The 27,155-nt window shown below is 46.7% G+C and overlaps 1 protein-coding gene across 3 annotated transcripts in view; it reads left to right on the top strand.

Moving 5' to 3' along the window:
* The window catches only part of LOC140726233 (uncharacterized), an 87,214-nt gene that overhangs the window by 26,162 nt on the left and 33,897 nt on the right, over positions 1–27,155 (top strand). The gene's annotated exons all lie outside the window — the stretch shown is intronic.

Raw genomic sequence — 27,155 nt, 5'->3', positions numbered from 1 at the left:
TATTGTCAAGTTGGACTTCATGATAGGCTGACCCAGAAGATTAAGATTCATGGAATCTGTTGTGACTTTGCAGTTTGCACTTCAGATTTGGCTTGCCTGTAGAAGCCAGAGGTAGTGGTAGCAGGGTATTACTCTGAGGTCCATGACCAGGGAGTTAAAAGTTCAAAGTGAATGTTATTATCAAAGCACTTACACAGTGTGTCACCATATACAACCCCGAGATTCACTTTCCTGTGGGCATACTCAGCAAATCTTTTGAATAGTAACTATAACAGGATCAATGAAAGATCAACCAGAGTGCAAAAAACAACAAACTGTGCAAATGTAGATATAAATAACTACCAATAAATAACAAAAACATAATATAATGAGTCCTTAAAATGCAATCATTGGTTGTGGGAACATCTCAATGATTTTTGTGTCTGTATTTACTAAGAAAACTGGCATGGAGTCAATGGAAATAAGGCAAACAAGTAGTGAGGTCATGGAACCTATACAGATTGAAGAGGAGGAGGTGCTTGCTAGCTTGAGGCAAATCAGAGTAGATAAATCTCCAGGACCTGACAGGGTATTCCCTCGGACCTTGAAAGAAACTCGTGTTGAAATTGCAGGGGCCATGACAGATATATTTAAAATGTCGGTATCTATGGGTGAGGTGCCGGAGGATTGGAGGATAGCTCATGTTGTTCCATTGTTTAAAAAAGGCTCTAAAAGTAATCCGGGAAATTATAGGCTGGTAAATTTGACATCGGAAGTAGGTAAATTATTGGAAGGAGTACTAAGAGATAGGATCTACAAGTATTTAGATAGACAGGGACTTATTAGGGAGAGTCAACACGGCTTTATGCGTGGTAGGTCATGTTTAACAAATCTATCAAGAGTTTTTCTAGGAGATTACAAGGAAAGTGGATGAAGGGAAGGCAGTGGATGTTGTCTGCATGGACTTCAGTAAGGCCTTTGACAAATTCCCGCATGGGAGGTTAGTTAGGAAGATTCAGTTGCTAGGTATACATGGTGAGTTAGTAAATTGGATTAGACATTGGCTCAGAGGGAGAAATCAGAGAGTGGTAGTGGAGGATTGCTTCTCTGAGTGGAGGCCTGTGACTAGTGGTGTGCCACAGTGATCAGTGCTGGGTCCATTGTTATTTGTCATCTATATGATCTGGATGATAATGTGGTAAACTGGATCAGCAAATTGGCTGATGATACTAAGATTGGAGGTGTAGTGGACAGTGAGGAAGGTTTTCAAAGCTTGCAGAGATATTTGACCAGCTGGAAAAATGGGCTGAAAAATGGCAGATGGAGTTTAATACAGACTTGTGTGAGGTATTGCACTTTGGAAGGAAAAACCAAGGTAGAACATGCAAGGTAAATGGTAGGGCACTGAGGAGTGCAGTAGAACAGAGGGATCTGGGAATACAGATACAAAATTCCCTAAAAGTGGTGTCACAGGTAGATAGGGTAGTAAAGAGAGCTTTTGGTACATTGGCCTTTATAAATCAAAGTATTGAGTATAAGAGTTGGAATGTTATGGTGAGGTTGTATAAGGCATTAGCGAGGCTGAATTTTGAGTATTGTGTGCAGTTTTGGTCACCGAATTACAGGAAGGATATTAATAAGGTTGAAAGAGTGCAGAGAAGGATGTTGCCGGAACTTGAGAAACTGAGTTACAGAGAAAGGTTGAATAGGTTAGGACTTTATTCCCTGGAGCGTAGAAGAATGAGGGGAAATTTGATCGAGGTATATAAAATTATGATGGGTATAGATAGAGTGAATGCAAGCACGCTTTTTCCACTGAGGCTAGGGGAGAAAAAAAACCAGAGGACATGGGTTAAGGGGGAATAGGGAACATTAGGGGGGCTTCTTCACACAGAGAATGGTGCGAGTGTGGAATGAGCTGCCAGATGAAGTGGTAAATGCGGGTTCACTTTTAACATTTAAGAAAAACTTGGACAGGTACATGGATGAGAGGTGTATGGAGGGATATGGTCCAGGTGCAGGTCAGTGGGACTAGGCAGAGAAATGGTTCAGTGCAGCCAAGAAGGGCCAAAAGGCCTGTTTCTGTGCTGTAATGTTCTATAGTTCTATGGTTCTAAGTGAGTGTAGTTAACCCCTGTTATTCAAGAGCCTGATGGATGAGGCGTAGTAACTGTTCCTGAACCTGGTGGTGCAAGTCCTGAAGCTCTTGTACCTTCTACCTGATGGCAGCAGTGAGAAAACATGACCTGGGTGGTGGGGGTCTCTGATGATGGATGCTGCTTTTCTCCAACAGTGTGTCATGTAGATATGCTTAATGGTGGGGAGGGCTTTGCCCGTGATTTACTGGGCTAATCCACTACCTTTTGTAGAATTTTTTGTTCAAAGGCATTAGTGTTCCCGTACCAGGCCGTGATGCAGCCAGTCAGTACACGCCCCACCGCACATCTATAGAAGTTTGCAGACTCCTGAGGAAGTAGAGGCGCTGCCGTGCGTTCTTTGCAAATGCATTTACGTGCTGAGTTCCCCAGGAAGATGCCGAGGACTCTGTTACTGGTGATATGTATCAAAGACTTGGAAGAAAATGTAGATGGGTGCATTAATAAGTTTGAGAATGACACAAAGATTGATGGAGTTGCAGACAGTGAAGAAGGTTGTCAAAGAGTTCAGCAGAATATACAGTATAGGCGGAGAAATGGCAGATGGAGGTGAACTGAACGAGTGTGAGGTGGTTCACTTTGGAAGTTTAAATATAAGAGGAAAGTGCACAATTAATGACGGGGTCCTCGTTGATGCACAGCGGGATCTTGGGGTCCAGGTTCATAGCTCCTTGAAAGTGGCCACACAAGTTGATAGGGTGATACAGAAGGTATACATGCCTTCGTTGGCTGGAGCAGTTTTAGAGTAAGGAAGTCATACCACAGCTATATAAAACTTTGGTTAGGCTGCAAATAGAGCATTGTGTGCATTTCTGGTCACCCCATTACAGGAAGGATGTGGAGGATTTAGAGAGGATCCAGAAGAGGACACCACTTGGATTATTAGAAGGCGAGGTTCAAAAATCTTGCATTATTTTCTCTGGAGTTTTGGAGGCTGAGAGGGAGACCTGAGAGAAGATTATAATATCATGATAGATATAGTTATCAGCCAGCAGCTTTTACCCAGGGTTGGAATGTCTAATACCAGAGGACATGAAATTAAGGTAAGTAGGTAAAGTTCAAAGGAGAAGAAGGGGGCACCCCACTCACCTGGGTTCACCTATCACCTTGCAGCTAGTTTTCCCCACCCCCACCTTTTAATTCAGGCATTTTTCTCTTTCCTCTCAGTCCTGATGAAGGGTCTCAGCCTGAAACATCAACTGTTTACACTTTTCCATAGATGCTGATTTCCTCCAGCATTTTGTGTGTGTCGCTTTGGATTTCCAGCATCTGCAGATTTTCTCATGTAGGGGGCAAGTTTCTTTTACACAGAGGGAAGTGGGTTATCAGAGGTAGTGGTGGAGGGAGATAATGATAGAAGTGTTTAATAGCCTGTTAGATAGACACATGACACTTTTTAAAAATTAAACAAAATATACTTTATTCAAAAATAAAATTATATACAATAAACCATTCAATGGCTTTCAATCCTTTACAACTGTTTCCATTGCTGTCTTTACATTTTCACACTTTTCACCACCCACGTGGCACTCTGTTATTTCATATTTACATACACTTGTTCAGGGGTATACACCCCGCCCCCCACCCCTCAACTCCCGCAGGAAAAGAACCCTAGACTGTGGTCCTTCCCCACCGGGCCCTTGCGGTGGCTGCCCCGAGTTTGAGTGCGTCCCTCAGCATGTACTCCTGCAGCCGAGAATGTGCCAGTTGGCAGCATTCCCCCACGGACATCTCTGCGTGCTGGTAGACCATCAAGTTTCAGGCCGACCAAAGAGCGTCTTTGACCGAGTTGATGATCTGCCAGCAGCACCAGATGTTGGTCTCAGTGTGCGTCCCCGGGAACAGCCCGTAGATCAGAGAGTCCTCTGTCACGCAGCTGCTGGGGATGAACCTCGACACTGCCCCTTCCATCCTCCTCCACACCTTCTCCGCGAACCCACAGTGTGCAAAGAGCCTCCTCACTGCAGTCCTCCTGCGGGCAGAGGGGTGTGGAGACGACGTCAGACATGACACATTAATATGGGCAATCCACACCAGGGATGCATAAAAAGAGTTACCTTTCAGTCAGGTCCTCGTTCGAGCCAGCTTCCTCTGAGTTGGACAATTCTCACCAGAGCTACTTTTTAATCAGGGTAGGTGATGGAGATTTTGAAGGTAGAGTTTCATGGCAGCTTCTCTGAGTTGAGGAGCGACCAATCAGCAAGAGGGATTCAGAAGAAAGGACCAATAAGAATAATTCAAGTGCAAGTGGAGCAGCCATTCTATTGGGGGCGCCAGTCTTTAAAAATGCTTTGGCTCATAAAGATTACCCGGTAGTTAGTCAGAGACAGTCAGTCTCTCTCTCCCCTTCTCCAGCCCCCTCTGTACCCCCCTCTCTCCCCCCCTCTGTACCTCCCTCTCTCCCCCACTCTCTCTTCCCCTCCCCCACTAACAAAAATTAGTGGAAAGTTAGCAGATTGGGAAGCTTTTAAAAACCAACAGAAGGTAACTAAAAAGTCATTAAGAAGGTAAAGATGGAATATGAAAGTAAGCTGGCCAGTTTCTTCAGATAAGGAAAATGTAAAAGAGAGGCAAGAATGGATATCAGACCGCTGGAAAATGATGCTAGAGGGATAGTAATGGGGAATGAGGAAATGGCAGATGAACTGAATAACTGTTCTACATCAGTCTTCAGTGTGAAAGACACCAGCAGTATGGTGGAAGTTCCAGGTGTCAGTGGGCATGAAGTGTGTGAAGTTACCATTATTAGAGAGAAGGTTCTTGAGAAACTGAAAGGTTTGAAGGTAGATAAGTCTCCTGGACCAGACAGTGCACACCCCAGGGTTCTGAAAGAGGTGACTGAAGAGATTGTGGAGGCATTAGTAATTATCTTTCAAGAATCAATGGATTCTGGAATGTTTCCAGAAGACTGGAAAATTGTAAATGTCACTCCACTCTTCAAGAAGAGAGAAAAAGGAAATTATAGGCCACTTAGTCTGACCTTAGTGGTTGGGAAAATGTTGGAGTCGATTGTTAAATATGTGGTTTTGGGCTATTTGGAAACACATAATAAAATAGGCTGTAGTCAGCATGGTTTCCTTGAGGGAAAAACTTGCCTGACAAATCTGTAAAAATTCTTTGAAGAAATAACAAGAAGGATAGACAAAGGAGAATTGGTTGATGTTGTGTACTTGAATTTTCAGAAGTCCTTTGACAAGCTATCATTCATGAGGCTGCTTAACAAGCTACAAACCCATGGTATTACAGGAAAGATTCCAGCATGGATAAAACAGTGGCTGAAAGACAGGAGGCAAAGAGAAGAATTGAAATTGTTGACTTCTAAAGGAAGATAAAATCCAAAAATCTGAGGCACAAAGGAACTTGGGAGTCCTTGTGCAGAATACTCTGAAGGTTAATTTTCAGGTTGAGTATGTGGTGAAGAAGGTAAATGTGATGTTGTCATTCATTTCAAGAGGACTAGAATATAAAAATAAAAGTGTAACATTGAGACTTTATAGAACACTGGTGAGGCCTCACTTGGGGTATGGTGAGCAGTTTTGGGCCTCTTACCTTAGAAAGGATGTGCTGAAACTGGAGAGGGTTCAAGGAGGTTCATGGAAGTGTTTCCAGGATTAAACAGCTTGTCATATGAAGAGCGTTTGATGGCTCTGGGCTTGTATTCACTGGAATTCAGAAGCATGAGGGGTGATCGAATTGAAACCTATCAAATGGTTTAAACATTTCAGAATGGAGATAGGGTGGGGAAGGCAGGAGACTGGGGCTGACAGAAAAAATGGACTAGCTGTGATGAAATGATAGAACAGATTCGATAGGCTGAATGGCCTAATTCTGCTCCTGTATCTTATGGTCTTATGAATACGGAAGGATATGTATTATGTGCACGTGGAAGGGATTTAGTTTAAACTGTGATTGACACAGATATTGTGGGCTGAAGACCCTGCTCCTGTTCTGTTTTGTGGTGATGCTGGCCGAAATGAGGTGGGCTGTAAAGGCCCACAGCCACCCCCCTGGGGACAGACTGAAGGGCTGGAGTGACAAACAGTGTACAGGGTGGGTAGGGAAATGGTAAGTGGAAGCTAACCTTGGAGCTGAGAGAACTAACAGGGGAAGATCATACTCCAAGAATGGTAGGGCCCTAGGGAGTATTGAGGAACAGAGCGACCTCCATACACAGGAAGGAGGAGCCACTCAGTCCCTCATACCTACCCCATCATTTAGTGTGATGGTGGCTGATCTATACTGGCCTCAACTCCTCATCCACGCCATTTCTCCATACCTTCGATTCTACCTCCATAGTTATTTCTAAGATCTGGCTTTCTGTAGCTGCCAGGGCAGGGAGTTCCAGAGGTTCACCACACTCCGAGAGAAGAGAACGGAGAAACAAAAGGACCCTGGTACACACGGCTAAAGATCCCTGAAGGTGGCAGCATAGTCAGGTAGGCTGGTGAAGAAAGCTTTTGAAAACCGGGAGACACAAGACATTGCATACACACCATGCTGGAGGAGTTCAGTGGGCCAAGCAGCATCTATGGAGGGAAAGGTGTTTCAGGTTGAAACCCTGACTATCAGGACTACAAAATCCGTCTTCACTAACTGGGATATTAAGCATAAGAGCAGGTTTTGGTTTCAGCCCGAAATGTTGTCTGATCATTTCCTGACCTGAGCTCCTCCAGCATTTCCAGCATCTGCAGAGTCTTTCACGTCTTCATAAGACATTGATTAGGCTGTAGGTACAGTACAATACAGTGCTGGCTGTCACAACTCAAATGACAGAGTTGTGCAGGAGAGGGTGTAGAGGAGCTCTACCAGTAATATTGCCTGGATTGAAACGTTTCAATTATGGTGGCCATAGGGCTTCCCATGTGCTCCATCTGACTCTGCACCAAGAAACCATGAGAAATAATTCACCACTAGTCCAGGGCCAGAGTGGGGAGACTTTCAGTAAGATTATCAAAGGGCCTAATCTTGCCCACAATATCAACCGTGGCCTCATGTGCTAAACTGCATGTCCAGGACACCGATCTCTCAGATTGTCACTGACATTTGTAAAATAATTTAAATTACTAAAATTTAAAACATTTTAAAGCCAAAGCCCTGGTACTCTGAAAGAATAAAGACTGCGTTAGAACCATATCATTCTTCCAGGCCCCATACATCAGTGTATGTCCCATGCAATGGCTGGGCTTGTTATCAGCAGTGAGCCCAGAAGTAACAGACATAAACGCGATTGACGAACTGGCCTGATGCATCACAATTTAAATTTAGCAAAGATAAGTGAGAAGTGAAACCATCTGGGAGGAAGAAGATGTGAGGCCGTCATTCAAAGTTTGCATGTGGAGGGTTTGTAGGACAGACAACGAGGGGCAGGCTGTGCACGTATCTGAAGGTGTGAGGCACCAGAGGTCCCGTTGCTGATGTCCTAGATTCCAGATTATCCACTGAATTTAAATTCCACAGCTGCCTGTGGATTTGAACTTGAGTCCAGGTGCTGGCTTCCTGATTTGTTAATTGAGGTCATGCATACAAATGCCAAGAATTGAGGATCACTTTGTATAGATTCCTGTCAGATTAGTAAATTGGTATATATTTATTATTACTACATGTCTCGAGGTGCAGTGGAAAACTTGTCTTGCATACCGTACGTACAGATCAATTCATTACAACAGTGTATCGAGGTCAGACAAAATACAGAATGAAGGGTTATAGAGAGAAAGTATAGAGCTGGTAGAAAATTAGGTTCAAGGCCCTAACAAGGTAGATTGTGAGGTCAAGTGTCCATCTTATCATATAGGGAAACTTTTAATAGGTTGATAACAGCTTGTTATCAGATAACAATAGTCTGATACCAAAGTCTTCAACTCTGTCCTCAGTGTTGAAGATGTCGTTGAGCTTGGTGGTACACACTTCCAGGCTTTTGTATCTTCTGTCTGTTTGGTGAGGGGTGAAGAGACATTCCTGGGGTGGGTGGGATATTTGATTATGCTGGCTGCTTTACTGGAGTACAGACAGCATCCATGGAAGGGAGGCTGCTTTCTGTAATGTGCTGAGCTCTCTCCACAATTCTTTGCCCTTTCTTGTGGTCTCAGGTAGACTAGTTGCCATACCAAGCCTTGATTACCTGGATGATGCCTCCTATGGTGCAGTGTTTAAAAATTGGTCAGGTCAAAGGGGACATGCCAAATTTCTTTATCCTCTTGAGGAAATAGAGGTGCTGGTGAGTTTTCTTGGCTGTGGCATCAACATGTTAGAACAGGGCAGGCTATTGATGATGTTGATACCTAGGAACTTGGAAGCTTTCAACCCTCTTGACCTCAGCACCATTGATGTAAACAGAAGCACATGCACCGCCCTCCCCCTTCCTGAAGCCAAGCCTTTGCTCTGATGACATTGAGGGAAAGGTCATTGTCATGCAAATGTATTACTAAACTCTCCATCTCCTTCCTGTGTTGCAACTCAGTGTTTTTTGCGAAGAGGCCCACTACAGTGGCATTATCTGCAAACTTTTAGGTGGAGTTAGAGCAAAGTTGTCAGTGTATGGGAAGTAGAGTAAGGGCTAAGGCTGCAGCCTTGTGGGAGCACCACTGTTGGGGATAGTTGTGGTTGAGGTGTTACTGCTTGTGGTCTCTTGGTCAGGAAGTCAAGGATTCAGTTGCAAAGGGAGGTGTTGAGTCTCAGATCTAGAAGTTTGATGTTGAATTTGCTTGTAATTATAATGTTAAAGGCAGAGCTGTAGTCACCAAACAATGGTATCACATAAGTGTCTATTGTCAGGATGTTCCAGAGATGTGTGTAGGGCCAGAGGTGGCATCTGTTTTGGCAATAGGGAAATTGCAGTGGGTCAAAGTTGTCTGGAAAGTTGAAGTGAATGCATGTGATGCACCATCAATAACTCTTGAGACGTGAGGCGAGATATCGGCTTTTATTGACTGGAAGAAAGAACAAGCAGTGGTTGACCACCATGCTACATCCTGGAGACTGAGAGGCCGGGCTCAGGCCTCAATCGCCTTTATACAGGGGTCTGTGTGAGGAGCCACAGGAGCAGTCAGCAGGGGCGTGTCCAGACAGGTATATGTAGTTCACCACATTCACCCCCCCTTTGTTTTAAAAGAGAGTCCCCACGGGGCGAAGTTTCTTACAAGTATATTTACAGGTTAAGTCTATCAGGTGGTCGAATCTGTCACTGCGATCTACGTAGCACCGGCTGTGATTGCACAGGTGCTGGTGGTGATTGCACCGGAGACGGTGGTTGTGCTGGTTCCGGCCTAACTGGAGGTGTCAGCCCATTAGGCGTCAGTGATCCCTCACGCATGTGCGAGGTGCCTGGTATATGCGCGAGCGAGACGCCCGGTATGGGAGTGTCGTGAGGAGTCTATGTAGGGCTTGGTGTGCGCGGTGTCACCTCGGGTACATGGTTCATAGTTACCGTGGAGTGTTCGGGGTAGTGGTCTGCTGCTCCTGCGGGCGCCAGGTCGCGGACAGAGACCGTGTCCTCCCGCCCATCAGGTAAGACCACGTAAGCATACTGGGGGTTCGCATGTAGAAGGTGAACCCTCTCGACCAGCGGGGAGTATTTATCACTCCTCACATGTTTCCGGAGCAGCACTGGCCCTGGGGACGTCAGCCAAGCCAGTAGTGTGGTCCCAGTGGCAGACTTCCTGGGAAAAGAGAATAGGCGCTCGTGAGGGGTGGCATTGGTGGACGTACATAACAGGGAGCGGATGGAGTGGAGTGCCTCGGGGAGGACCTCCTGCCAGCGAGAGACCGGCAACCCTTTTGACTTAAGGGCTAAAAGTGTGGCCTTCCAAACTGTGGCATTCTCCCTCTCCACCTGTCCAGTTCCCCGGGGATTATAGCTCGTGGTCCTACTAGTAGCAATGACCCTAGCCAGCAGGTACTGGCGCAGCTCGTCACTCATAAAGGAGGACCCTCTATCACTGTGGATATAGCAGGGATATCCGAACAGAGTGAAGAGCTGGCGCAGGGCTTTTATGACGGACGTGGCAGTGGTGTCGGGGCAGGGGATGGCAAAGGGGAACCGCGAGTACTCATTGATAATGTTGAGAAAGTAGACATTGCGGTCAGTGGTAGGGAAGGGGGCCCTTAGAGTCAACACTCAGTCGCTCAAAGGGGCGGGTGGCCTTGATAAGTTGTGCCTTTTCAGGACGGTAGAAGTGCGGTTTGCACTCAGCGCAGACTTGGCAGTCCCTGGTCATTGTCCTGATGTCCTCAAGGGAGTACGGCAGGTTCCGGGCTTTCACGAAATGGTAAAATCGGGTGACCCCCGGGTGGCAAAGATGTGCATGAAAGGCGTATAGCCAGTCGAGCTGCGTGCTGGCACACGCTCCCCGGGATAGGGCATCAGGGGGCTCATTGAGCCTTCCAGGCCGGTACAGGATATCATAGTTGTAGGTGGAGAGTTCCATTCTCCACCACAAAATTTTATCATTTTTGATTTTGCCCCACTGTTGGTTGCTAAACATGAATGCAACTGAGCGCTGGTCGGTCAGCAAGGTGAACCTTTTGCCGGCGAGATAGTGCCTCCAGTGCCTAATAGCTTCCACTATGGCCTGGGCTTCTTTCTCCACCGCGGAGTGCCGAATTTCAGGGCCTTGAAGGGTACGAGAGAAGAATGCTACTGGCCTGCCTGCCTGATTGAGGGTAGCAGCCAGCGTGAAATCGGAGGCGTCACTCTCTACTTGGAAGGGAATGGTCTCGTCCACCGCATGCATCGTTGCTTTGGCAATGTCCCCTTTAATGCAGCTGAAGGTCGCGCAGGCCTTGGCAGAGAGGGGAAATGTGGTAGACTTTACCAGGGGGCGGGCCTTGTCTGCGTAATGGGGGACCCATTGGGCGTAATAGGAAAAGAAGCCCAGACACCGTCAGAGGGCTTTGAGGGTGGTGGGAAGAGGGAGTCCTAACAGGGGGCGCATACGGTCGGGATCAGGGCCAATGACTCCGTTCTCCATGACATACCTAAGGACAGCAAATCGGGTGGTTCCGAACACACACGTCCCTGTTATAAGTAAGGTTCAGGGCTTTGGCCATTTGGAAAAATCGTTGGAAGTTGGCGTTGTGATCTGACTAGTCGTGACCACAGATGGTGATATTATCCAGATAGGGAAATGTGGCCTTCAGTTGGCACTGGTCCACCATCCGGTCCATTTCCCTCTGGAAGACAGAGACACCATTTCTGACACCGAAGGGGATGCACAGGAAGTGATAGAGCCTGCCGCCCACCTCGAAGGCGGTGTAGGGGCGGTCCTCTGGGCGGATGGGGAGCTGGTGATAAGCGGATTTCAGATCTATTGTCGAGTACACCTTGTACTGAGCTATCTGGTTGACCATATACGTGATGCGGGGTAGAGGGTACGCGTCAAGCTGCGTGAACCTATTGATGGTCTGGCTATAGTCCACGACCATCCTATTTTTCTGCCCGGTCCGAACAACAACCACCTGGGCCCTCCAAGGACTTGTGCTTGGCTCAATGATCCCCTCCCTGAGCAGCTGCTGCACCTCTGACAGAATGAAGGCCCTGTCCCCCGCGCTGTACCTCCTGCTTTTAGTTGCCACAAGTTTACAGTCAGGGGTCAGGTTGGCGTGGGGGGGGGGGGGGCATGTCCAGACAGGTATATGCCATGATGAGCCTCTCAAAAGCACTTCATGATAGTGCATCTCAGAGCCATTGGGTGGAGTCATTAAAGCACTTGACCTCGTTTACCTTAGGTACTGAGATGATAGTGGTCTTAAAGCAGGTGAGAACCTCAGATCAAAGCACTGAGAGGTTAAAATGTCTACAAGTACTCCTGCTGGCTGATCTGCACAAGGTCTAAGGACCTGGCTGGGGCACCACCCAGGCCAGTTGCTTTCCTGACAGATTCCTGTCCTTGCAGGAGTTAGTTACCCAGACTGGTAATCCAAACCCTTAGTAGTGGCGACACATGAGGCCCTAGATGCTGGAAACTTGGAGTAATACACAAAAAGCTGAAGGAACCCATCGAGTCAGGCGGCATTTATGGTGGAATTGAACAGTTGATGTTTGTAGATTAAGGATCTTGACTCAGAACATTGACTGTTTATTTCTCTCCATAGATGCTGCCTGACCTGCTGATTACATCAGCATTTTGTGTGTTGCCTTAGTATTGATATTGGTTTATTTATTGCTGCATATACTGAGATTCAGCGAAAGGCTTTTGTTTCTGTGTTATCTGGGCAGATAATTTTATATGTGTATAAATACATAGAGGAGGGACTTAGACCATAAGACATAGGAGCAGAATTAGGGCATCTGGCTCATTGAGTCTCCTCTGCCAATTAAATCATGGCTGATCCTTTTTTTTAAAATCTCCTCCTCAACTCCAGTTCCCGGCCATGTCTCCATAACCTTTGATGTGATGTCCAATCAACAACCTATCAATCTCTGCCTTAAGTACGACCTGGCCTCCACAGTTGCATGTGGCAACAAATTCCACAAATTCACCACTCTTTGGCTGAAGAAATTTCTCTACATCTCTGTTTTGAAAGGGCGCCCCTCTATCCTGAGGCTGTGCCCTCTTGTCCTAGACTCTCCTAACATGGGAAACATCCTTTCCACATCTATTCCATCTAGGCCTTTCAACATTTGAAAGATTTCAATGAGATCCCCCCTCATCCTTCTGAATTCCAACGAGTACAGACCCAGAACCATCCAATGTTCCTTTTATTATAAGCCTTTCTTTCCTGGAATCATCCTTGTGAACCTCCTCTGGACCCTCTCCAATGCCAGCACATCTTTCTAAGATGAGGGGCCCAAAACTGTTCACAATACTCAAAGTGAGGCCTCACCAGTGCCTTATAAAGTGTCGGCATCACATCCTTGCTCTTGCATCTAGACCTCTGGAAATGAATGCTAACATGGCATTTGCCTTCCTCATCACCAACTCAACCTGCAAGTTAACCGTCAGGGTGTTCAGCACAAGGACTCCCAAGTCCCTCTGCATCTCAGATTCCTGGGGTTTCTCCCCATTTAGAAAATAGTCTGTACATTTATATCTACTACTGAAGTGCATGATCATGCATTTTCCAATGTTGTATTTCATTTGCCGCTTTCTTGCCCATTCTCCTAATCTGTCTAAGTCCTTCTGCATCCTACCTGTTTCCTCAACACTACCTGCCCCTCCACCAATCTTCGTATCATCTGCAAACTTGGCAACAAAGCCATCTGTTCCATCATCTAAATCATTGATATACAGCAGAAAAAGAAGCGGTCCCAACACCGATCCCTGTGGAACACCAATAGTCACTGGCAGCCAACCAGACAGCGATCCTTTTATTCCCACTCGCTGCCTCCAACCAATCAGCCAATGCTCTGACCATGTTAGTAACTCTCCTGTAATACCATGGGCTCTTAACTTGGTAAGCAGCCTCATGTGTGGCACCTTATCAAAGGTCTGCCTAAAGTCCAAATATACAACAACCACTGCATCCCCTTTATCTATCCTACTTGTAATCTCCTCAAAGAATTCCAACAGATTCGTCAGGCAGGATTTTCCCTGAAAGAAACTATGCTGACTTTGTACTATCATGTCCTGTGTCACCAAGTACTCCATCCCCTTATCCTTAACAATTGACTCTAACATCCTCCGAACCACTGAGGTCAGGCTAACTGATCTATAATTTCCTTTCTGCTGTCTCCCACCTTTCTTAAAGAATGGAGTAACATTTGCAATTTTCCAGTCCTCTGGCACCATGCCAAAGTCCAATGGTTTTTGAAAGATCATTTCTAATGCCACCACAGTCTCTAATACTACCTCTTTCAGAACCCTGGGGGTGCAGTTCATCATTTTCAGGTGACTTACATACCTTTTGGTCTTTCAGTTTTTTGAGCACCTTCCCTCTTGTAACAGTTACTGCACCCACTTCTCTTCCTTCACACACTGAAACATCAGGCATACTGCTAGTGTCTTCCACAGCGAAGACTGACACAAAGTACTCATTTAGTTCATCAGCCATCTCCTTGTCCCCCGTTATTATTTCTCCTGCCTCATTTTCTAGCGGTCCTATATCTACTCTCATTTCTCCTTTATTTTTAACATACTTGGGAAAAAAAACTTTCACTATCCAATTTGATATTATCTGCTAACTTGCTTTCATATTTCATCTTTTCCCTTCTAATGATTTTTTTAGTTGTTCTCTGTAGGTTTTTATGAACTTCCCAATCCTCTGTCTTCCCACTAATTTTTGCTTTGTTCTATGCCCTTTCTTTTGCTTTTACAATAGCTTTGACTTCCCTTGTCAGCCACAATTGTGCTATTTTACCATTTGAGTATTTCTTCATTTTTGGAATACATCGATCCTGCACCTTCCTCATTTTTCCTAGAAACGCACACTATTGCTGCTCTGCGACAAACCTGCCAGCAGCTCCTTCCAATTTACTTTGGCCACCTCCTCTCTCGTACCACTGTAATTTCCCTTACTCCACTAAAATACTGCTACATCGGACCTTACTTTCTCCCTATCAAATTTCATGTTGAACACAATCATATTGTGATCACTGATTCCTAAGGGTTCTTTTACCTTAAGCTCTCTAAGCACCTCCGGTTCATTATGTAACACCCAATCCAGCATAGCTGATCCCCTAGTAGGCTCAATGACAACCTGCTCTAGAAAGCTATCTCTTAGGCATTCAACAAACTCACTCTCTTGAGATCCATTACCAACCTGAATTTCCCCAATTGACCTGCATGTTAAAATCTCCCATGACTACCATAACATTGCCCTTTAGACTCACCTTCTCTATTTCTTGTTGTAATCTGTGGTCCACCTCCCAGCCACTGTTCCTTTACCCTTGCAGTTTCTTAACTTAACCCACAAGGATTCAAAATCTTCCAATCCTATGTCACATTTTTCAACTGATTTGATGCCATTCTTTACCAGTAGAACCACACCACCCCCTCTGCCTACCTTCCTATCCCTCCGATATAATGTGTAATCTTGGATATTCAGCTTCCAACTACAACCATCCTTCAGCCACGATTCAGTGATGGCCACAACATCATACCTGGTAATCTGCAATAGTACAACAAGATCATCTACCTTATTTGTTATACTATGTGCATTTAAATACAACACCTTGACTACTGTATTTGCTATCCATTCTGACTCTGCATCCCTAATGATTTGATACTCAGCCTGTTAGCTGCGACTAAGTCCCATCACCTGCCTGCCCTTCCTGACAGTCTGACTGCACGCTATCTTTACTTTTTTACCATCCGTCCTATCCTGAGTCCCTTCACTCTGGTTCCCACCACCCTACCCAATAGCTCTAACATAGACAGGATTCTTAAGGGAAACAGAGTGCAGAATATAGTGTTCCAGTTATAGAGCAAGTGCATTGCCAGGATTATGACGAGGTAAAATGAGAGATCGAGAGTCTGTCTTGAAGATGTGTGGATCGATGGATAATTTGCTCCTTTTGGATGAGGGGTAGAATCTGGGGTGAGATGATAATCCCTCACACTGGACCTTCCCCACCAAAACCAGAATTGGATCCAATTTTCATCCGTCCCAGACTGTCCAAGCTCTTTGGAGTGAAGGAGGGTGAGATGAGACTTGATAGAGGAGTAAGATGCATGAGTAGAGTGGACAGCCAGCACCCTTTTCCCCAGGGTGGCAATGGCTAATATGGGAAGACATTTTTAAGGTGATTGGAGGAAAGTATGGGGGAGGGCAATGTCAGTAATGTTTTACCACAGAGTGGTAAGTGCATGGTCCGCACTGCAGGGAGTGATGGTAGAGGTAAATAAGGTTAAAACACTCTTAGATAGGCACATGAATGAAAGAAAGATGGAGGGCTTTGTGGGAGGGAAGGTTAGATTGATCTTGAAGTAGGTTAAAGTATAGCAACAGCATTGTGGGCTGAAGGGCTTGTACTGAGCTGTACTGTTCTATGTCACCTGGAAGTGAGGGGCTCGCTGGACATTTCAGGAAGTGTTGAATAGTCTTCACATTGGTGGTTCGGGAGTTAAAGGGAGACTGAGCAGATTCCTCCCCTGAAGATCTTCAGTGAACCCGATGGGATTCTACACCAACCCAATGGTTTTGTGGGCACCTTCCCAAACTACTTTTTGTACCACATTCCAGATTAATAACTTAGTTTAATTTTCACAACTGCCAGTATTGAAGACACGGCAAACGTCCCTCGGATAACAGATGGAATAATTTTGGGTAACATGGAGGAACTTGTGCTGCTGAGGTCATGATGGAGGCAGGTACATGAATATGCAGAGACAGGAGGGGGATGGACCACTTGCAGGCTGAAGAGAGCTTCAGTGTCATTAGTTTAAATAGTTTAACATAACATTGTTAAATTTCATATAACAATATTGGAGGAACTGACCAGGCTGCAGACAGACAAGTTATCAGGATCCAATAGTTGCGCTTTCGGGTTTTAACAGAAGTGGCTGCAGAGACTGTGGACCCATTGGTTGGAATTTTTATAACTCACTAGGGTCTGAGAGGATAGCAGAGACTGAAAAGCAGCCAGTATGACTACTTTGTTGTAAAAAGGAGGGAGTCAGAGCTGGGGAACTACAGGGCAGTTAGTTTAACATTCATTCTTAGCAAGGTGTAGAATCAATACTCAAAGGGGAAATAACTAATCATTTAGGAAAGCTGACTATTATCAAATCAACATGGTTTTATGAAAGATAAATTACATCTGACAATCTTGTTCAAATTCTTTGGGAATGTAACAGGGAGAGAGGAGCCTGTAGATTTAGTGTATTTAGAATTTCTAAAAACCATTTGACAAGTTGAGAACAGGGCAGTGGAATTAGTTTGGAATTCATGCAAGACTGTGGGTCCAAACTCTCTTCAGCCCCGTAAAAATCTCACACTAATCCCACTGCCCCACTTTCTCCCCACAGCCTGTATCAATCCCACACTAATCCCACTGCTACACTCTCTCCCCACAGCCTGTATCCATTCCACACTAATCCCTCTGCTCCACTCTCTCCCCACAGCTCCTAACAAACCCACACTAATCCCACTGCCCCACTCTCTCCCCACAGCCCCTAACAATCCCACACTAATGCCACTGCCCCACTCTCTCCCCACAGCCTGTATCCATTCCACACTAATGCCACTGCCCCACTCTCTCCCCACAGCCCCTAACAATCCCACACTAATCCTACTGCCCCACTCTCTCCCCACAGCCCCTAACAATCCCACACTAATGCCACTGCCCCACTCTCTCCCCACAGCCTGTATCAAACCCACACTAATCCCACTGCCCCACTCTCTCCCCACAGCCTGTATCAATCCCACACTAATCCTACTGCCCCACTGTCTCCCCACAGCCCCTAACAATCCCACACTAATCCTACTGCCCCACTCTCTCCCCACAGCCCCTAACAATCCCACACTAATCCCACTGCCCCACTCTCTCCCCATATCCCCTAACAATTCCACACTAATCCCACTGCCCCACTCTCCCCATAGCCCCTAACAACCCCACACTAATCCTACTGCCCCACTCTCTCCCCACAGCCCCTATCCATTCCACACTAATCCCACTGCCTCACTCTCTCCCCACAGCCCCTAATAATCCCACACTAATCCCACTGCCCTACTCTCTCCCCACAGCCCCTAACAACCCCACACTAATCCCACTGCCCCACTCTCTTCCCACAGCCCCTAACAACCCCACACTAATCCCACTGCCCCACTCTCTTCCCACAGCCCCTAATAATCCCACACTAATCCCACTGACCACTCTCTGCCCACAGACCTGAATAAATCCCACACTAATCCCACTGCCCCACTCTCTCCCCACAGCCCCTAATAATCCCACACTAATCCCTCTGCCCCACTCTCTCCCCACAGCCCCTAACAATCCCACACTAATCCCACTGCCCCACTCTCTTCCCACAGCCTGTATCAATCCCACACTAATCCCACTGACCACTCTCTGCCCACAGACCTGAATAAATCCCACACTAATTTCAGTGCCCTGCTCTCTCCTCATATCCCTGTATCATTCCTACAGCTCTGTTTCAATCCTACTGACCCGTGGTCTCCCCAAAACCCCGTATCAACCCAGACTGATCACACCGTCCCACTCCCTTTCACAGTACAGGTGGACAAGACTGAATTACAAGTGTTTTAGATGTTGATGTTCCATCTTCCTGTCCTTCAGTGCATGTCACTCTGATGCCTTCAGCACGATGTTCTTTATTGCAAGAGTATTTGAGAACAAGGATAAAGGCATCTTGCTGAAATTATACAGGGTCTTGATGAGTCCTCAGTTGGATGATTGCCAAGATTTTCAGTCTCCTTAACCACAGAATGACACAAACACCAGAGAAGGAGTGAAGTGAAGGTTCACTGGACCCATTCCAGGGTCGGGGACAGGAGAGGCTGCGGATGTTCAGTCTGGAGTGAAAGACGATCTGCTGGATGAACTCAGCAGGTTGAGCAGCATCTGTTGCGGGAAAGGAATTGTTGATATTTCGGGATGGAACTTCACATCAGAACTGAGAGGGGAGACGAGGGTAGCCTGCGGTCTGTCTGGGATCGGGAGAGCCTAAGTTTCCAGGCCCTTTGGATTGGACAGCTTACTCCTACTCATTCACCATACCATGCCACTCCCCCTCCCTCCTCTACATCTCCTACTCCCATTCCTCCACCCCACTTCAGCCTCTTACCAGCCCTCCCCCAACTCCGTCCCTGACTCCCCTCACCACCCTCCCATCCCTCAGGGTCACGTAACCAAGCACCAGGAAGATTGAACCTGTCCCGAACCATCAGCTGACCCTCCCTACACGCGTACACTTGGCTCTAACTTCTGAATTTAAGATTAATTCCGTCTGCTCTCTATTGAGGAGACCTGGACAAGATACAGACTTCACTGCTTTCGGTGTTTGTTCCTCTGGGGATGATGTGACACAACACAAGTATTCTCTGCTCTCTGTTGTCTGGGCTCTGTAGTCGAAGCGTCTGATATACAGTATGTCGAAGTTTATCCACTGCTGGTTCTGTATGCAGCAACACGAGGTGCATTGTATTCAAAATAAGGGACTATGTCATTCTTATGGCCAGATCGGCTCATTATTGTTGCTAAGCAATCGCTTACTTTAAATAGCAGTGTCTACCTGAAATGTGTTTCTGTGCAAAAGCAAACCAAGGACAAGTCAGCTGTTGATGTGAAGAATCGTCATGGAGATTGAATTTTATGATTTTGATTCGTTCATTTGTTCACCTTCTCTTGCTACCAAGATTTAATCTTTGAGGTATCTCCCCAGGAGGAATTTTCGGCCTTTCCCAAAGACAGTTAAGGAATTACAGGCGCATGGATTAGGAGCAAAGTGAACCATCCTTTGCTCTGCTTTTGATGTGAATTTGGCTGATCTGATTGTAGCTCTACCCCTCAGTAACCTCTCACTCTTCTCCCATGTGGGACCTTGTCAAGAGCCTCACTAAGGTGCGTGTAGACAGTACCAACTACACTGTCTCACTGCTACATTTAGTCATGTCTTTGAAACATTCAGATCAGTCAGAGGAATTTCTGTTTGTCTAAGCCACACTGACAATACCTTCATCTCCAAGGCTAGGGTAATTCTGAGCACTGACACCAGACTAACCAGCCTATAATTACTTGGTTTCCTCCTGCTTCCCTTCTAGAACTAAAAAGTGTCACGTTTTCTATCATCCAGAGAAGACTTGCCAGAGATGATTTACGTAGAAACATAGAAAACCTACAGCACAATACAGGCCCTTCGGCCCACAAAGTTGTGCCGAATGTGTCCCTACCTTAGAAATTACTAGGCTTACCTATAGCCCTCTATTTTACTAAGCTCCACGTACCTATCGTATCTGCCTCCACCACCGTTGCCGGCAGCCCATTCTACTCACTCACCACTCTCTGCATAAAAAACTTATCCCTGACATCTCCTCTGTACATACTCCCCAGCACCTTAAACCTGTGTCCTCTTGTGGCAGCCATTTCAGCCCTGGGAAAAAGCCTCTGACTATCCACACGATCAATGCCTCTCATCATCCTATACACCTCAATCAGGTCACCTCTCATCCTCCGTCGCTCCAAGGAGAAAAGGCCGAGTTCACTCAAAGGCATGCACCCCAATCCAGGCAACATTCTTGTAAATCTCCTCTGCACCCTTTCCATGGCTTCCACATCCTTCCTGTAGTGAGGCGACCAGAACTGAGAACTGATTTGTTGGATAATTTAGTCAAACTCTTGAAATGCCATGGCACAGAAGGCTACAGACCAAATACCGTGATCTGGAATTAGTGTAGAACTGTGCCCATGCCACCCATCAAGTATATTCATCTCAATTACCAGGATGTGGTCCTTAGCCTTCCCTGCCACAGCATATCAAACCCTCATCTGGGTACTTCTTAGATATTGTGAGAATCTCTCCCTCCCCACTCCGTCAGGCAGACATTCCAGCTTCCAAGATCTTTCTGGGGGAAGAATTTGTTCCTCAGATCCCCTCTAAAGTTTTTGTCCCATATGCTAAATCTTTGTCCTCCTGATTTTGACACACCAAAGGACTTCATGATTCTAACAAGATTTGCTTTTGCAAACCATGTCAATGCTGCCTTTTTCCATATTTTATGATCCCTTTGAGCGTTTCCCAAAGCCTAATATTCAGCTCATGGGCCTGCTTTTTCTCTCCCTCCCTTTTGAACAATGGAATTAATTTTAACATTTTTCAGTCTAATGGAACCTTCCCAAAATCTCAGGAGTTCTAAGAATCAAAACCAGTGCATCAACTTCCTCCCTCACCACTTCTCAGACCCTGGGACAAGGTCCAACAGAAGCCAAGAACCCACCAGCCGTGGCTCCAACAATTCGCTCAGCGCCTCCGCCCTCAGATTTTCCAATCTCATGAGCTCCCTCCCTCCCTCCTCCTCCTAGTTCCTAATCACTAGCTTCTTCTGGGATGTTACTTGTAACCTGTTAAGTGAAGACTCGGGCAAAATTCTTTCTTAATTCATCTGCTGACTTCTGGTTTTCTATTAGTTTACCGGACCAGCACTTGTTAACCATTTTATAAATGTCAATAGAAGCTTTTGCTGTGTTTGTATTTCTAGCTGATTTTATCTCACACTCTAGCATTTCCTTCCTGGTTGGACCGTCTGTCATCTTTTGCTGTTTGTTCTGCTCTCCAACATACTCGAATTGTTTTTATGTACATAATTCTCTGCTTTTCCCTTAGTTTTATATTCCAGCTGAGCCCATCGTTACATGTCATCCATATAAACAATTTGGATGAGAATTATACAAGGAGTGTTTAGTAAGTTTGTGGATGATACTAAAATAGATGGTGTAGAGAGTAGAGAAAGTTATCAAAAGTTACTGGGGGATCTTGATCAAGTGAGCCGAGGAACAGAAGTTTGCTTTCAATGCGGATTGGTGCTGCATTTTAGGAAGTCAGACCCTAATGAATAGGAGGGTCCTGGGAAACGTTGTAGAACAGAGGGACCCAGGCATCCAAGTACACCCTGAAAGCAGGCTGTTGAAGAAAGTGTCTGACCCACTGGCCTTCATCAGGCCAGGCACTGAGCACGAGTTGGAACGTTATGTTCCAGCGTACAAGATGTTGGTCTGACGACTCCTGGAGTATTGTGTACAGTTTTGGCCGTCCTGTTATAGGAAAGGCGTCATTAAGATGGAAAGTGTGCAAAGATATTTGCCACACATGGGCAAATGGGAGGAGAAAAAGGGAGGAGGTCCCAAAGAGAGAATTCAAGGAGCTGGGTAGGAAGCTAAAAAGCAGGACCTCCATGGTAATAATCTCAGGATTGCTGCCTGTGCCACGTGCTACCGAGTGCAAGAATAGCATGATCAGGCATATTAATGCGAGACTGAGAGACTGGTGTAGGGGGCAGGGCTTCAGGTCCCTCGATCATTGGGGCCTCTTCTGGGGGAGGCACAAAGCGGACGGGTCCGATATCCTAGCAGGCATGTTTAATAGAGATGTTAGGGAGGATTTAAACTAATTTGGCAGGGGGATGGGAACCGGAGTGATAGAGCTGAGAAAGGGGAAATCAGAAATAAATCAAAGATAGCATGCAACCAAGATGATGGAAAGGACAGGCAGAAGATGAGGTATAATCACAGCCAGTGGAATGAGTTACAGGGCAATAGAGGCGTGGTGCAGTTAAAACAGAAAGCAACAAATACTGGATTGAAAGTGTTACATTTGAATGCACGCAGCATATGGACGATCTTGAAATTCAGCTACAGATTGGCAAGTATGATGTTGGCTAAGGGTTGGCTGCCATTAGGAGCTGATCATTCAAGGATACAGGGTGTATCAAAAAGATAGTAGGCAGAGGGGGTGGCGTGGCCCTGTGTATAAGAAATAATATTAAATCAATAGAAAGGGATGACATAGGATCGACAGGTGTAGAGTCTCTATGGGTTGAGTTAAGAAATGGCAAGGGTAAAAGGATCCTAATGGCAGTTGTATACAGGCCTCCAAACAGCAGTCGGGATGTGGATTACAAATTACAGCAGGAGATAGAAAAGGCGTGTCAGAAGGGCAATGTCATGATAATCATTGGGGATTTTAACATGAAAGTGGTTTGGGAAAACCAGGCCAGTACCTCAAGAGAGAGAATTTGTAGAATGTCTAAGGGACAGCTTTTTAGAACAACTCATTGTTGAGCCCACTAGTGGATCGGCTGTGCTGGTGATGCACCATCAATAACTCTCGGAGACGGGAGGTGAACGATAGGCTTTTATTAGCTTCAAGAGACCACCACACAACATCCTGGAGACTGAGGGAGGTGCAGTGCCTCCAATCGCCTTTATACAGGGGTCTGTGGGAGGAGCCACAGGAGCAGTCAGCAGAGGGGCGTGTCCAGACAGGTATATGTAGTTCACCACAGCTGGATTGGGTGTTATGCAATGATCCAGAGGTGATAGGAGAGCTTAAGGAACCCTTAGATTACTTTGAAATTTGAGAAAGAGAAACTCAATTCCAATGCGTCAGTATTTCAGTGGAATAAAGGAAATTATAATAGCATAAAAGGGGAACTGGTCAAGGTGACTGAAAAGAGACAGTAGCAGGAAGGACAGCAGAGCAGAAATGGCTGGGGTTTCTGCAAAAAGTGAGGGAAGTGCAAGACATTTCCAAATAAGTGTCTTTTTAAAAAAAATTCTTATTCCAAATAAGAAGAAATTTTTGAATGAAGAAGGACACTACCCTGGCTGATAAGTGAAGTCAGAGCCAAAGTAAAAGCAAAAGAGAGGGCATTCAAGGAAGCCAAAGCTAGTGGGAAGATGGAGGACTGGGAAGCTTTTAAAAACTTGCAGAGGGAAACTCAGAAGGTCATTAGGAAGGAAAAGATGAATTATGAAAGGAAGCTGGCAACTAATATCAAAGAAGATACAAAAAGCTTTTTTAAGTATATAAAGGGTAAAAGAGAGTTAAGGGTAGATACAAAACCAATAGAAAATGGCACTGGAGATATTGTAAAAACACAAAATGCTGGCAGAACTCAGCAGGCCCGACAGCATCTACGGAGGAGGTAGTGACGAAAGGGTTTCGGCCCGAGACGTCGTCACTACCTCCTCCCATAGATGCTGTCTGGCCTGCTGAGTTCTGCCAGCATTTTGTGTTTTTATTTATTTCCAGCATCTGCAGATTCACTCGTGTTGCCTTTGAATTCAGTACCGCGAAACCTCTTCCAGTGATGCCTACACTGAAGAAGTTCAGATCTTCTCTCCGACGGGAGTTCAGCGAGAGCCTCTCTCTCTGCTCCCAACCTACTATTTCTTCGGCCCTGAAACTTTTGGACCACACGCTAACCCAGACCCGGTATTATAGTCACATATCCTTCCTTGATCGTTTCCAAGCCTCCCGATTTGGACCTTCGGAGGATCACAGGTACTCACATGTAGTGGACTCTGGCTCCCGCTGCTTCTCCCGCCGGGCTGTGAGAGCGACCATCTCTGCGATGAGGAGATACCTGGCCTCCCTTTCCTTGTACCTCCAGGACACCTTCTTCGCCATGTGTTGTGCACCCACCCGCTACTTCATCCTTCGTTGGATTCATGCATGCAATCGCCGTTTTTTTGACTTTGTTTCGTCCGTCAAACACCACAAAATCGCCCATCTGCGGACCCCAGACCCCGTCGGCTCCGACGCCAACACGCCTGAATCTCGGATCGCGACCCCCGCTGCCACTCACGGCACTGGACTGACTCCGAACCCTGACTCCAGTACCACCAACGCGGGTTCCTACGGCCATGGACACCCCCTCAGAGACTCCGGCCTTCAACTTCCAGTCGGACCTCCACACGCTGCCGTCTCCCCCTCCCCCCACCAGCGCTCTGGATCCCAGCCTTGACCCCCGAACTGGATCTCCACACGCTGCCGTCTCCCCCTCCCCCACCAGCGCTCTGGATCCCAGCCTTGACCCCCGAACTGGATCTCCACACGCTGCTGTCTCCCCCTCCCCCCACCAGCGCTCTGGATCCCAGCCTTGACCCCCGAACTGGATCTCCACATGCTGCCGTCTCCCCCTCCCCCCACCAGCGCTCTGGATCCCAGCCTTGACCCCCGAACTGGATCTCCACATGCTGCCGTCTCCCCCTCCCCCCACCAGCGCTCTGGATCCCAGCCTTGACCCCCGAACTGGATCTCCACATGCTGCCGTCTCCCCCTCCCCCCACCAGCGCTCTGGATCCCAGCCTTGACCCCCGAACTGGATCTCCACACGCTGCTGTCTCCCCCTCCCCCCACCAGCACTCTGGATCCCAGCCTTGACCCCCGAACTGGATCTCCACATGCTGCCGTCTCCCCCTCCCCCCACCAGCGCTCTGGATCCCAGCCTTGACCCCCGAACTGGATCTCCACACGCTGCCGTCTCCCCCTCCCCCACCACCAGCATGCTGCCATCGGATCTTTCTGAGCCTGAGGTTCAATCGCCGGTTTCCGGGCCCTCAGGGGCTTCAGCTTCCTCTCACACCTACCCCTTCCCCGCTGACTCCACCAGCCTCCCACCCCCCTCGGACCAGAGCTCTCAACCCTGCCGGGTCTTCACCAGCCTCTCCGACCTTCCTCTCTCTGAGGCTGAGCGCTCTGTAGTAGGGGCCTCACCTTTGTCCCCCTTCGCCCTCACCTCAGTGAGTTCCGCGTGCGCCAGAATGTGGAGCTCTTCTTCCGCCAGCTCCGTCTTCGAGCCCACTTCTTTGGTAGGGACTCTCCCACCCCCACCGATGACCCGTTCTCCCTTCTCCAACCCGCCACCTCGTCATGGACTCCCCGCCCAGGACTTCTCCCTGCCCTGGATCTGTTTATCTCTAATTGCCATCCACTCCAGATGAAGGGTTTCGGCCTGAAACGTCGTCACTACCTCCTCCAATAGATGCTGTCGGGCCTGCTGAGTTCTGCCAGCATTTTGTGTTTTTATTTATTTCCAGCATCTGCAGATTCACTCGTGTTTGCTGGAGATATTGTAATGAGAGATGCAGAGATGGCAGAGGAACATGTATTTTGCATCAGTCTTCACAGTGGAAGACCTCTGTAGTATAACGGACATTCAAGAGTGTCCGGGAAGTGCAGTGCAGTGAAAATTACAACTGAGAAGACGCTCAGGAAACCTAATGAACTGAGGGTGGATAAATCTCCTGGACCTGATGAAATGCATCCTCAGGTTCTGAAGGAAGTAGCTGGAGAGATTGAAGAGGCATTAACAGTGATCTTTCAAGAATCAATAGATTCTGGCATTGTACCAGATAACTGGAAAATTGCAAATGTTACTCTGCTATTTATGAAGGGTGGGAGGCAGAAGAGAGGAAATTATAGACCTGTTAGCCTAACATCAGTGGTAGGGAAGTTGCTGGAATCGATTGTTAGGGTTGAGATTACTGAGTACCTGGAGGATAGATAGATAGATAGATAGATAGATACTTTATTCATCCCCATGGGGAAATTCAACTTTTTTTTTTCCAATGTCCCATACACTTGTTGTAGCAAAACTAATAACATACAATACTTAACTCAGTAAAAAATATGATATGCATCTAAATCACTATCTCAAAAAGCATTAATAATAGCTTTTAAAAAGTTCTTAAGTCCTGGAGGTTGAATTGTAAAGCCTAATGGCATTGGGGAGTATTGACCTCTTCATCCTGTCTGAGGAGCATTGCATCGATAGTAACCTGTCGCTGAAACTGCTTCTCTGTCTCTGGATGGTGCTATGTAGAGGATGTTCAGGGTTTTCCATAATTGACCGTAGCCTACTCAGCGCCCTTCGCTCAGCTACCGATGTTAAACTCTCCAGTACTTTGCCCACTACAGAGCCCGCCTTCCTTACCAGCTTATTAAGACGTGAGGCGTCCCTCTTCTTAATGCTTCCTCCCCAACAAGCCACCACAAAGAAGAGGGCGCTCTCCACAACTGACCTATAGAACATCTTCAGCATCTCACTACAGACATTGAATGATGCCAACCTTCTAAGGAAGTACAGTCGACTCTGTGCCTTCCTGCACAAGGCATCTGTGTTGGCAGTCCAGTCTAGCTTCTCGTCTAACTGTACTCCCAGATACTTGTAGGTCTTAACCTGCTCCACACATTCTCCATTAATGATCACTGGCTCCATATGAGGCCTAGATCTCCTAAAGTCCACCACCATCTCTTTGGTCTTGGTGATATTGAGACGCAGGTAGTTTGAGTTGCACCATATCACAAAGTCCTGTATCAGTTTCCTATACTCCTCCTCCTGTCCATTCCTGACACACCCCACTATGGCCGTGTCATCAGCGAACTTCTGCACATGGCAGGACTCCGAGTTATATTGGAAGTCTGATGTGTACAGGGTGAACAGGACCGGAGAGAGTACGGTTCCCTGCGGCGCTCCTGTGCTGCTGACCACCGTGTCAGACCTACAGTCTCCCAACCGCACACACTGAGGTCTATCTGTCAAGTAGTCCACTATCCAATCCACCATGTGAGAGTCTACTCCCATCTCCGTTAGTTTGTGCCTTAAGATCTTGGCACATGACAA

Source organism: Hemitrygon akajei, chromosome 4, assembly GCF_048418815.1.
Source record: "Hemitrygon akajei chromosome 4, sHemAka1.3, whole genome shotgun sequence".
Classification (NCBI taxonomy): Eukaryota; Metazoa; Chordata; class Chondrichthyes; order Myliobatiformes; family Dasyatidae; genus Hemitrygon; species Hemitrygon akajei.
The sequence above is the reverse complement of the archived record's forward strand: the minus strand, read 5'-3'. Positions and strand labels throughout refer to the sequence as shown.